The sequence below is a fragment of the Balearica regulorum genome, chromosome 17, assembly GCF_011004875.1.
Source record: "Balearica regulorum gibbericeps isolate bBalReg1 chromosome 17, bBalReg1.pri, whole genome shotgun sequence".
Classification (NCBI taxonomy): Eukaryota; Metazoa; Chordata; class Aves; order Gruiformes; family Gruidae; genus Balearica; species Balearica regulorum.
In genome coordinates, this window is record NC_046200.1 from 11,714,768 (window position 1) to 11,727,771 (window position 13,004).

General features: G+C 38.4%; 2 protein-coding genes across 5 annotated transcripts in view; one reads left to right on the plus strand and one right to left on the minus strand.

Moving 5' to 3' along the window:
* The window catches only part of GNAZ (G protein subunit alpha z), a 65,754-nt gene extending 53,202 nt beyond the window's left edge, over positions 1-12,552 (minus strand). Inside the window, exons 1-3 of one of the 4 annotated variants that reach the window (XM_075769572.1) lie at positions 12,007-12,552; positions 8,922-9,051; positions 2,124-2,166 (exon numbers count right to left, since the gene is read on the minus strand). The gene's annotated coding sequence lies outside the window, so the exon portion shown is untranslated. The remainder of the gene's footprint in view (positions 1-2,123; positions 2,167-8,921; positions 9,052-12,006) is intronic. The other 3 variants (XM_075769575.1, XM_075769574.1, XM_075769576.1) reach the window with 3 other exon arrangements.
* The window catches only part of RSPH14 (radial spoke head 14 homolog), a 91,803-nt gene that overhangs the window by 63,105 nt on the left and 15,694 nt on the right, over positions 1-13,004 (plus strand). The gene's annotated exons all lie outside the window — the stretch shown is intronic.

Here is a 13,004-nt window from a genome sequence, read left to right on the forward strand (position 1 = left end):
TAAAACTGCACAGGTAACAAAAGGAGCTGGTAAATGCAAGTTAATCTTTTGAGGAAGCTTGCATGCATTTTTAATCTGGGTATTTATAATAACGTAGGACTGCCATGATTTAGATTTGACTGTGCAAAGTTGTTATTTTTCAGCCTCACACAAGGTTGTAAAGAGTTATTTTTTCCCAACCTGAAACATAAACGATAGATGGATTTTTTTTACTAGATAAATAAACCAAAATCCAATCACATTTTTTCTTCATCTTTTGTTATTTTTCAGCTGTGCATTGGTAACTGTACTACTACTAGTATTAGCAGTTGTAGCTCCAAATGTTTGTAATATACTGGTGATTCTTTTGGTGTTCTGTTAACACCCTGATCTAGTTGCAGGTGTCCCTGCGTACTGCAGGGGGATTAGACTAGATGACTTTTAAAGGTCCTTTCCAACCCAGACTATTCCATGAACACTACTAGTACTCATGTGTGTGTGGAGGGAAAGGGAGAAGATAGCAATTACTACTTGTATTCAAAATTGTGTTATATATAAGACATTTTCAGCATTCAGATTTTTTCCTCATTACACATTTTTTATTCCCTATAGTCCTGCAGAATCCCTAGCCATGCAACCACAATTTCTGTATTTTTACTAAAAACCATGACAACATTTCTACTAGTTCTTTAGACCTTAAATTCTCTCTGCAAATAATCTGTCTCTCCTATTGTACAAGTTCCATGTTGAGGTCAGAAAAGTTTCCCTTTTGTATCACACCTCAACTAGAATTGTCTCTTCTTCTTCAAGTTACCTGATTAATTAGCTCACCATTTTGTGAGCCTTATTGCTTCATTCATTTTGTTTAAAGTAGGCTCTTGAATCAAATATTGAAAACTGATAGGTTGATTTATGACACTACATACATGATCTACTGCTACTGTTAATAGTAATAAAAGTTAATTTTGCAGATTTTTCTGCATCAGGTAGTCCTAACAGCTTAAATGAGAGTTTCACAAACCAGACAAATGTATGACTATAACCACACAGTACAAGTTTAACAGCAGCATTTCAAATGGTTCCTCTTTTGTTCTTTTTACTCTCAGTGACATTTCTTCTTGATTCAAATAGCTGTGGCACTAAAATTATCTTAAAGCTGAAAGGTGCTAATCGAGCCTTTAGTTTATTCATTATTCAGCAATGGATCCTTAGTTATTCATTTCTCATTTCTAGTATTTCTAGAAGAAATTACTTATGGTAACACTGTATCCTACTATTAAGGTGGCACCTAAAGCTAAAATTTTACCACTGATAAGAAGCCATAGAATCCTAATTAGTCTAGTTAGCATTCTGCATTTCACACACATGAGATATGCAGAGAAAAAAGCTGATGACTTATCATTTAATTTCTTTTTGCTCACTAAAAATCTGCTGTTGATACTGTTGTAACAATTATGGGAAACAGGCACAGATCTAGGATAAGAAATAATACACATGCTGGAGGTTACTGAGAATGTATCCACACCTCAGTGGAAAGGTCATACACAAATTTCTCAGCAAGACATATTAGGACAAAACAGTGCAAAAGCTATTGCAACTGAACAGATTCCAGCTTCCAAATTCACAAAGCATATTTACCAAGTGAGGGCCAATATCCACAATGCATAGCAGAACAATAATTTATCTTGAAATTTTTGTTAAAAGAGTACAAGGACACCTCTGAGACCACTCAGATTACTCACCTAGCAGGGGTGAGGTGGGGGGTTCTACATTTTCAGTGATTGGTTCTCAGGTACCACTAGTTAAGTGTCATACCATTTCTTCCCTGTTAATTACTTCTAGCCTTCCAGAATAGTGGCGCTTAAAAGCACAGGTTTTGTTATGTTTTGGTTTATTTACAGCATATATACCTCAAGTCTTTTAAATTGAGGTACTAGAGTCAGTACTGTAACTAAGAAAAGATGACAAGGGTACTGCCTCCTAATGCCATCTGTGACTTTTAAACAGCTTTTGCATCTTCATTGCTACAAGGCTGAAAAATTCCCCACAGGATGCATCTTACTAGTAAGAGAATAACTCATTGTCCGACACGAACCCAAAAAGCTACAAACATTCCAGAAAACAAGGCACATAAAATTTCTTACCTCTCAGCTCTAGGCAATTGCCCAATAAGGTGTCTTCCCACCTCTAGCAAAAGGACAAAAAAATGCAATGGTTAAAGAGCTCACAGCTGACTTAACTTTCAGCCCAATCCACCTTAAAGCAATTCAAATTTTATTTCAATTTCTTCCAGCTGGCAGCAATCCCATTAAGATGCAGTGTCACTGGTATACACACTTAACTAGCAGTCTTCTCCTCCCAAAGTATATTTTGCACCAAATAGTTCAGGAGGAATAAAGCAAACAGTTTGTGTCATCTTTTTGCCCACTGAAGGCTCCATGCATTAGGAAAACATCCAGTAAAAGTTTTAAGTAGTTTTGCTCTTTTAAAGGTGCAGGAATGGCATAGAAATAGCAGAACAAGACAGTAGATTGTCATCGTAATACTGATTGTGTCTCCTTGACTATTCTGAGACTTTTTTTTTCACAGTTCTTAAGAGGTACAATTTTGGGTTGTATTTAAGATTCTCATGTGTGCCCTGTAGAAAAATAATTTTAACTGTCCCTTCCCGTCTTTTTTTTTTTGTTGGTTGCAGGGGGAGTTCATCCATAAGGCTGAAATTTCTAAAGGCTTTCGTGAAAGTTAAAAGGAAGAGCCAAATCCTAGAAATTTTGCACACTTGCATTATTTTCTGAAATCTTTTAATCTTGACCTTCTACTGTTTATATTCTCTTGATCTCTGCTTGCCTCTGACCAATCCTAATACAAGCTGAAGAAAATACTTGTAGTGAAAAATAATCTTATGGATTTTTATAACTAGGTAACTGAAAAAATACATCCTTTTAAATTACATCCTAGAAAATATGCAATCTATATTTGATGATTCTGACAAAACAGATGCAGGCACCAAGTAAACAATGAGATTGATATGCTCTTAATGTAACTCCATCAAATATAAATCTTCTTCATGACATAGGTAAAGACATAATAAACAACGTGTCTAAGAAAAATTCCTTTTGCACATCATATCTCATAGCTGAATAAGAACAGTGCTGCATAGATTGACAGCATTCCATCTGGCCTCCTTTAAAAAAATATTTATGAACTTTATTATTTTCTTGAATTGACTTGTTTATGTAAGCTTTCGATGAGTTCTATGAAAAATTCTTGATGGATAAATCATGAAAACATAAAATATCCAAAGTCCAAAGTTACAGTCATACAGATAAGCTTTGATAAATCACAGACTACCTGTATTTGGAGAAATGCACACCAAGAATAAGATACTGTACGAAGATACCTAAATACCGTATTTGTTTGAGACAATAATACATTCAAAATCCTCTCTGCTAATATTCTCATGTTTCACCATAAAGTAGATAAAACCAGGTTAATTTCTGGGGACTGTGCACATACCATTTGCTCTGACATGTAGAAACCAAATAGACAAAGCAAGTTCAAATTTTATTTTAAAAAATACTTTTGGAAATAATTAAGATGTTTGCCTAGCGTTATGCTATAACATTTTGCTGCCCATATGAAGTGGAACACTTTTAATGCCATTTTTATTAGTTGAGATCACAAGACAATGTTATTCAATAATGATTTTACACTAAGAATAAGGGAAGTATCTCAATCCTTTCACTCCCAAGTTATTTTTGGTGAGGAATAACAAGTCGTACCATCAGCAGTTTCTACATTATTTCAGGATTTTAATCAAATTTAGCCTTTTTTAATTCTGACAACCAAACTTATAACTTGTCTCCAGTCAGCTCATTTGGGTAATCCTATTCAGAATAATGTAGGGAGGCATCTCTAGTCTAATAAAAACTCTTTAGTTCAGACTTTACAGGCTGGGCGTGGAATGGGAACTCTGTTGGTTTTCATGGACAATTGACCCATGTTTTCCCATGAATGGAAAAGAACAAGAACTCTTGCCTTTTTCAGTTGGCCACTGCCCTGATGATACCAACTAAAATTACTTTTAAAACATCTAAATACAGATATTTTCTTGAGCAGGGTTTTTTTTCCTGTTCTTCATAGTCCTATAGGTGATACAGGGTAATTGTTAATTGCTTTTTTGTCTTATAGGTCCTTTTTGTGGAGTACTATAAACTCCTGTTTGGTCGGGCTTTTCCATTTGATTCTTATGAAAGACTGGCCAAAAAGTATAGAAGCAATGTAGAGTATAAGATCATCAGAAAGTACCTTGCTGTCTTTGTACTCACTTGAATTTCACTTGGCTGAAATTCTCTTAAAGATAATGTCATTAGTAGAACTACTCAGAGAGAATCATAGAATCATAGAATGGTTTGGATTGGAAGCAACCTTAAAGCCCACCTAGTTCCAACCCCCCTGCCATGGGCAGGGACACCCTCCACTAGACCATGTTGCCCAAAGCCCCATCCAGCCTGGCCTTGAGCACTTCCAGGGATGGGGCATCCACAACTTTTCTGGGCAACCTATGACAGTGCCTCACCACCCTCACATTAAGAATTTCTTCCTAGTATCTAATCTAAATCTCCCTTCTTTCAGTTTAAAGCCATTATCCCTTGTCCTATCACTCTACACCCTTGCAAACTGTCCCTCTCCAGATTTCTTGTAGCCCCCTTCAGGTACTGGAAGGCTGCTATAAAGTCTCCCTGGAGCCTTCTCTTCTCCAGGCTGAAAAACCACAACTGTCTCAGCCTGTCTCCATAGGAGAGGTGCTCCAGCCCTCTAATCGTCTTCAAGGCCTCCTCTGGACTCGCGCCAACAGCTCCACGTCTGTCTTGTACTGGGGATGCCAGAGCTGGAGGCAGTACTGCTGGTGGGGTCTCACCAGAGCAGCGTAGAGGGGGAGAATCCCCTCCCTCAACTTGCTGGTCACACTTCTTTTAATGCAGCCCAGGATATGGTTGGCTTTCTGAGCTGCAAGCGTACATTGCCGGGTCACATTGAGCTTCTCATCCACCGACACGCCCAAGTCCTTCTCCTCAGAGCTGCTCTCGATTCATTCTCTGCCCAACCTATATTTGTGCTTGGGATTGTCCTGACCCCTGTGCAGGACCTTGCACTTGGCCTTGCTGAACTTCATGAAGTTCACACCTCTGAGAGATAAGAAGGGAGGTGATTGTCCTGCTCACTGAGAAGTTCTCCCATCATTTGTTAATTAAGTCCACAGTACTTAAAGGTACTCCCAGAGTTCCATGTGACTGTGTGCCCAACTTACCCTTTAAAGCATACTTTTGCGATAGTAGACATCACCCATTTCTTCAGATCAATTCTTACAAAAATTATAATGCCTAAATGATTTCCAAATTAGGTTATTGCAGTATTTTTCCACTCAGGGTTCATTGCTTTCCAATATCAGAAGACACAACTAGAAAAGCAACATGAATTAGTCAAAAATACCGAGAAACTCAGATACTCCTAGTCTTGATCTGAATAGGGTATCTGCAGTTTAAGATCTGAATAGGGAGAAATGTTTTTTCATGAACCAGCCTTCATTGTATCGCCAGGTTGGAGCTGCCTAAATCTCAGCATGAATTAGAGCAGTTTCCAGGTATGATCCCAAGAGGCCACAATATCAATGGCTGTTCTTGGTTTCCTTGACTGCAGAAGTGGGGAAAAGGGTAGAGTTGCTAGGCCACAACACAAGGAGAGAGGCTTTTCTCGTCACAGACCAAGGTAATATCCTCTGTAAACATTTAATTTTAGTTTATAACCTGCTTGCACTGACAGAGGACAGGGCTATAACAGAACCAATAATTCAGTTCTTTGTCTATATGGTAGGTTATTATTTTATCAGTGTTTTAACTTCTGTTAGGTAGAATTGCACTGTTCAGGACTGCAGTGTACCATTGGTCCTCGTGGGGAAAATGGAGAATTGTAATTTGCAGTGTTAAAAGTTACAGATTCCTACCTCTTGTTGATACCTGATACTTTCATTTGTTTAGACCACTGTATATTTACTTGACCTGTGAAATCAAAGAATATTATACTGATATGGTAAGATGCACTGATGTGCACATCAGCCTAAAACTTTGCCACTTTTAAAACAACAGTTGCTAAGCCTTTGAATTAATACATTGTTGACATTAGTAGCCAAGAATTTGTTCCTGTAACTTTAAAAAAATTACATAAAGTCTTCAGTATTCTATTTCTTTTTGTGAGCACACTTGCAAAAAGCAAACTTGACACACCTATGTAATCAGAGACACAAGACAAAGTTCAGATTTGCTTTCGGGAACGTTCACAGCAGGAAACATAATCAGAGGACTTATGCATATCTGGTCAGGGAACAGAAACAATATGGTAGTGGAACAATCGTTCAATTTTGACGTAGGCTAGCCTTAGAATTTTAAATACTAACATAAATGTCACTGAATTACAAATTAAGGTAAGTTTATCTGTTTATGGACATAAATGGATTAAAACAGACGTTAAAAACATGTCTCTGAAATGACTGATTAAGGTGAAATTCTACCATTGCTGAGCAATACAAAATGAAATCTCAATAGGTTCTTAGCAATTGTAAGAATATATAAATATTTGCCCATTACAAAATGGCTTCTATAATAGCACCCTGCCTCTGCCAAATTTAAAAGGCCAGGCACAGAAAGGCATCTTGAGAGAAAATCTTCCTGCCAAGATCCAGCTGCAACAAAGGTATTTTGTGGGACACTATCAACTCAGTGGCAATACAGAGAGGTGCTCTAGTGCAACAGTGTTTATTCTGGTATATTTTAGTTTAGAATGGATTTGGTTAGCATCATATGCATTAATTTACTGGTGGATTTTAGTGCTTTAAATTATATAGAAAAAAACTTTTATGTAGTATTCATTTGAATCCTCTCCCACAGCATAAACACTCAGGAAGGTAAGCAGCTAATATCCTGGACTTCCTTTCCTCATAAGACATCCAAACTGAAAAAAACCCACTCTAATTCACTTTTATGTATAAGTGGATATTATATATCCAGATGAAATAATATTTTGTTAATATATTTGGATTGTATGACTTGGGCTGGTAAATATCCAGAGAATAGACTTTTTATTTTTTAAAAAAAACAATGTAATAACTCAAGCTGCATTATTTTCAGAAAGTTGTTCCCTTAGATGATATACAAGTATCCTTTTGAATCATACATCTATTTCTCTTTTAAAGGAGGAAGTATAATAACCAGGTGCATACCCCATCTAAACAGCAAGCCCCGCCAGAGCTAAACATCCAGCTGTGTTTTTGTTACTATGCCATGACACTTTCATCTGAATTGATTACAATTCAGTTGCATTGTGTTTTTTCCTTCCACAACACAACTGCGTCAACTGCATTTGTGCATCAATACTTGATATGCTGTCTAACTGTATTTGCATTTATGTGTTTTGTGAAGAAAAGGTAGTTATTCCACATTGTCTAGATAAGGTTTGAAAATATAGAAAGCAAGCACACAAAATAAGGGTAGAAACACACCGGGAATGTATGCTAGAATACTGCCTGGAGTACTAGGAAAAACTGGATAAATTATTTGGATTACTTGTATTGTTTTAGTGAAGTCTTTCCTCCACAATACAATACCATTGTTAAGATACAGTTAAGAGGAAGAAACCAGTGTGCTAGCCTAGTTACTATCAAAGAAAACAGGGTTGGTAGGTAGGGAGTAGCAACTGTATTATTACTTAGAATATTTATTGTGAACCATGAAAATATCTTCATGATTAACTAGTTAAGATTAGTTAAATATTACAATATAGACAATAGGAGTGGGATTCATCTGTCTAGATTTAGCATATGCATGTAGGTGGCTACTTCTGTGCTAGTCACTCCATGCTTCCTTTGTAGGCAGTGAAGAGAAGAGTCATTTCCAGAGGTCAGTTCATCTCACACTAAGGCAGTGGTTAAAAACTAGTCTGATTAATTGGCTTTTAGGAATCTCTTTTTCTCTCCATCAACTATAACAGAAGCCTTAACTACTCCATATGTACCATGTTATAGGTATCTAAAAGGGATGAGATTAATTCCTCCCAACTGTCAAGTCCAGGGAATTACTATTTAATAAATCCACTGTAAAAATATCAGATTAACAAGTTGTAGTTCCCAAGAAATTATTATTCACTTTCTGGTCATTATCATTCATGTATGTGAGCAAAATGAATACTTAGAATTTGAATTCTGTTTCTCGAATTTGCCTCTCTATGTTTTTCTATTGGCCAACATGATCACTGGTAATTTCACAGGCTATTTCTGTAACATAGAATTGTCTGGAAATGTTATCGCACTTGTCTTTTTGGTGTGATGACTTCGCAATCCAGAGGAGGAACAGCTCTCTGGTATAAGGGGCTTAAAGAGAAAACAAAGGCAAAAGAAAGTAGAATTTGTTGGGTTAAACTGTGTTCTCCCATGATATATTGGATGTTCAATACTAAATAATAAAATGAGATTCTGGGGAGAGCCGAGTTTCTGCTGAACCACAGATAGTGCTCTGAGCTACAGAAGTAAAAAAACACATGGAAAGCTGTGACCTTCTGAAATTTTGCCATGTGTTTTTTTATCTGTGATTTAAATTTATTTAATAGTAACAAATGTTTGAAGTCAAAGTAACATAGAAATGATGGGCCATATTGATAATCTGTTCCTTCCATCCTACCTTACCAATGCCCTTCAGTGTTGGTGAGAAGCAACAGTTGAGAAGAGTATTGTCTCTGTAGCTTCCATTTCAAGGGTTAAATTGTGTCCTCAATTACACTAGCATAAAGCTAAAATAACTTAAATTGCTAATACGTATCAACTCCAGATTTAATAACAGAATAAATAAAAGCTGAATTTAGCCCTTCTCTGTCATGGTGTGTATTCCACATACCTTGAATTGCCAGGTGACTTTGAGAATCAGTTTTGGTTGTTTCAGATCAGTCTAGTTTTTCCCTTTTGTGATTATTCTTTCATCAATATGGTAGTTGAAATTTGGACTTCTTAGTGACCACTCTTGGATTCTGGAAAGTTTAATAAAAACGTGAACTTTGAATATAACATACAAAGTATAAGTCAAATTCTCCTGTCATGTAGACTGAAGGGAATCTTTGGTAAGTATTAATGGATGTGGATTTATTCTGGGTACTTTGGGGATCACAAGGAACAAAACTTAGCCTTGTTTTTTAATAAAAGTAGGAAAAATTTTCTCATCAAGTATAAATAACACAATTGTGTCTAAGTATGCCAATATTCTGATTGTGAAGGGCTTTTAAAGTTCTCTTAGATAAAATAAAATAGTTAATTGCTTGTGTAGTGAGCTGTTACTACTGAAGGTGGGTAACGTCCACCTTAACAGCATTTGTGGGAATAACACTACAATTTTCTCAGTAAAAAGAATATGATTAAAATCACTGATAATTTACAAATTAGAGTTTGTGATGCAAATAAAGAGTTACTGAATTTGTCACTGAGACTGTGACCTCACTGAAATCAGCTGCAAAACTGTTCAACATTGTTGTTCCTAGAGGGCATGGGAGAACCTGATCAGTGAAACTATGCATGTTCGTATTGGGCCTGGGCTCTCTCCCACTGAAATTAGTGACAAAACTTCCAATGACTCCTGTGAAAGTAGGACCGAAACTTTAACCAGAAATAGATTCAACTCTCATTTTCAGCTACATAAATCTGGAGAATCTCTTCTGAAATAAGTGGAATGACTGTGATTTAACCCACAGGAACTGAGAGTGTTTTTAACTAATAGGGATGGGGAGAGAAGAAGACATCATTCCTTTATATTGCCTCACCACTGTGTATCAACCAAGACACTATCTGCTGTCAAAATCCTTCTCTGCTTAAGCTGGAGAGGAAGAGCTGACTTCACCATTTAAGGATTTAAGCTTTTATTGTCTACTGAATTTTCTGTTATCCTTATCCCTCTACTTATCCCCTTCCCCACCGCTCAGCAGGTAGATTTCTTAAGAAGAAGGGACATATTTCTGTTTTCTGGTTCTGTCTAGATTTCTTAAAATTTAACATATCTTATTCCATCAGCGTGTAATCTGAACTGAGACAACCAGAACCCTTTCACTTCAGTCCTTCAGAACTACCTGGCTGGTTATTTTTAGATGATCATTTAAATTCAAAGCCAAGGCCTGCAGCTGAAGCAGTGAGCTGTACTAAAGGCTTACTAAATTCAAGGTAATACCTCCAGAAGGGTCATTCAACTTGATCACCTGTGGTCAATGAAGTGACAAGCACATAATCCTCAGGTGGAGGTGTAGCATTCTTTATGTAGCACATGGAGTTTATTCATCTCTGTAAGGTCCATCGTCAGAATGAAATCTCCATGGCCTTACACAGAATTAATCTGCTTTTCTTTCCTTATAAGCATGCATACGCACACAGAAGTGGGATTCTTCTTTGAAAATGCAAGTCAGTGCTTTGGTAATGGCTGATATCATGAGATTTTCTCCTAAATATGCCATATAACTAAGATGTTTTCTTTTGATTACACCCATCACTGGCTTCTGGAAGACTAGAACTTCATTCTTCTATACACATAGGCCTATTCTGTAATAATGTCCTCTATCCAAGGGCAGGGATCTGTGCTTTTGCATGATAGCTTCCAACCAAATGATTTGGTGGAGACAGCCAAGGTAATGGCAAAAAGCTCCCTGTTCTGCAGAGCTGTATGTCCTCAGCTAGCAAATATGTGCCCCATTGAAGAAAAGCCACTATTTCTGCCTATAACAGCACCTAAGCCATCGGCTGAGACTTCAAATGTCTATATCCATAAAGTCAGAAGCAATTTCCCCTAAGGAAGTACAAAATGCACACTCATTTTTCGTGATGCACAAGTAGATGCTCACAGTACTGTAGTTTTCTACCTGACCTGCTGTTGTAACCTTTGTAGATGGAATTTTGATGGCCACCCAAAGGGTGTGACCCACAACGGCACAAAATACAGAGCCAAAATAAAAATCAAATTGTGGTTCTAAGAGTATCAGTAAATGGATATAAAGAAGTGCTGAAGAGAAAATTTTTCTCAAATCTTGCACAGGAAAATGTTGTCAAGATAGGTCAGTAACCTCCAGAATAAATACCGCAAGAACACGTTAAACAGCTTCTACAGTGAAACAGCCAAAACCAGATCAGATCAGTACTATTAGCAGAAATTAAATTGCCATATATTTGTCTGTAGCTCTCTCAGCTAACATTGAAGGGTTGGGGTTTTTGAGTATGAATCACCCAAAATGCAAATGCAAAGATACCAAAAAACTTGTGGTTCACAACTGCGGATGGAAGCTGCCCACAGGTGCAGATTAATACAACAAAACCTCCCCATTCCTTCACATGCACGAGCACACCCAAAGAGGTAGAGCATCCAAGCTCTGCAGAGCCACACATCCTTAGAATAAGCCAATGTGACTGTTACAGGGAGGATTTATTACAGAAATTCAGCAGCTAGGAGCCTTTTCTGATGGAACGTTAGCCAGTCCGCATTTCCCTGGGAGGAGGTGCTACATAGCGTGGAGGTTCTTCTCCCAACAGGCGGAATCTAATGGATTATCTTTCTGAATCATTAAGAAAGCGCAACGGATCTTAGTAAGGCTCAGGTGTTGGATATTGATGGGTTACAATCCAGGCGAGGAAAGGGAGATGACTTAATTTTGTGAAAAAGGGATCGAGCTGAAGCAGCAGCTGACAGAAGGCCAGTATCCCTTGAGAAGGTCATTTTCACTGTATCAGCAGCCTGACTCCCCTTACTATTTTTTCTCTACACACAGCAAAATATTTCTACCTCACAGTGATATTCATCTTTTCTTTCATCCAGCAAAAGTATAGCTTATTGTTTCAAAATTATATCTTTTTCTTCTTGCTTTAGAAGTCCCTTTTATTTTGGAGATACATGGAGAGGGAAACGTTTGTCGCTAAACTGATTTGAGAGAGAAAGAAATGCATAATATTTCACTCACCTCTTCGGCTCCAGGCAGGCAGCCTCCACCTCCTCAATCCATCAGTACAACGCTCGCATCCACTGATGCTTCTCCTCTCTGCTTTGGCCCTTTTTCACATCAGCATCTATGATTTGCAGCAAGCAGACACACCACGACTGCAGTCACTAGCCCCACAGCCCAAGCAGGAAAAGAAACCTGCCCTTTCCCATTTTCTCCCTAGAAAATATAATTTAAAAAAACGGGATTTTTTAAAGGCGATGATGGCAACGCGCTCGTCCGGTGGCCCCCCGCGGGAGACAGGGAGGTGCTGAGCGATCTCGCCGGGAAGCCGGGGCAGGGGGAGCGCGGGGCTGGCTCTGGAGGAGGAGTCGGAGGCTGCCAGCCCGTTTCCAAGCCAACGGCGGGGGGTACCGCGGGCGGGGAAGCGGCGGCGAGGCCGGCGGGCGGCTCCCGGGGCTGGCGCGGCTCCTGCCCGGGGGGCGGCCGGGCCCCGCAGCCCCCGCGCCTCCGCCCCGCTCCCGCGGAGGCTCCGTGGCGCATAAGGAGCTAAATGTTGACGAGTGGGTTTGTGGTTTTTTCCCTCGTCTCGTACGCTGTGTTGCACTCCCGCATTACATAATATGCATGCACATACGTGTTCCGTTTCCTTGTATCATAGGCTTTGCCTATCTCCACAAATGCATTTATCTTCTGGGATTTGTTTAGCGGTTCCATGTTTTCTGCAGCAGTGCAGTTCATGGCTCTGCCAGGATTATGATATTTATGATTAATTTCGCAATGCATATTTTAGGCGACCAATGAAGTAGAGGGAACAGGTCACATACATGTTAGAATGATGCAATCAAAGGTAAAGGGATTAAAAACAGGTTATTTAGTTACATGGAATTTATCTACTGTTTGCATTCCACTTTTTCCATCACTCAATTGCTCTTGGTACTGTGCACGTATTTTCTTCTACTTTTCCCTTTCTGCCTTTCTCTTTTCCTGTCTGTTGCATTTGTGTATATGTAATTTAC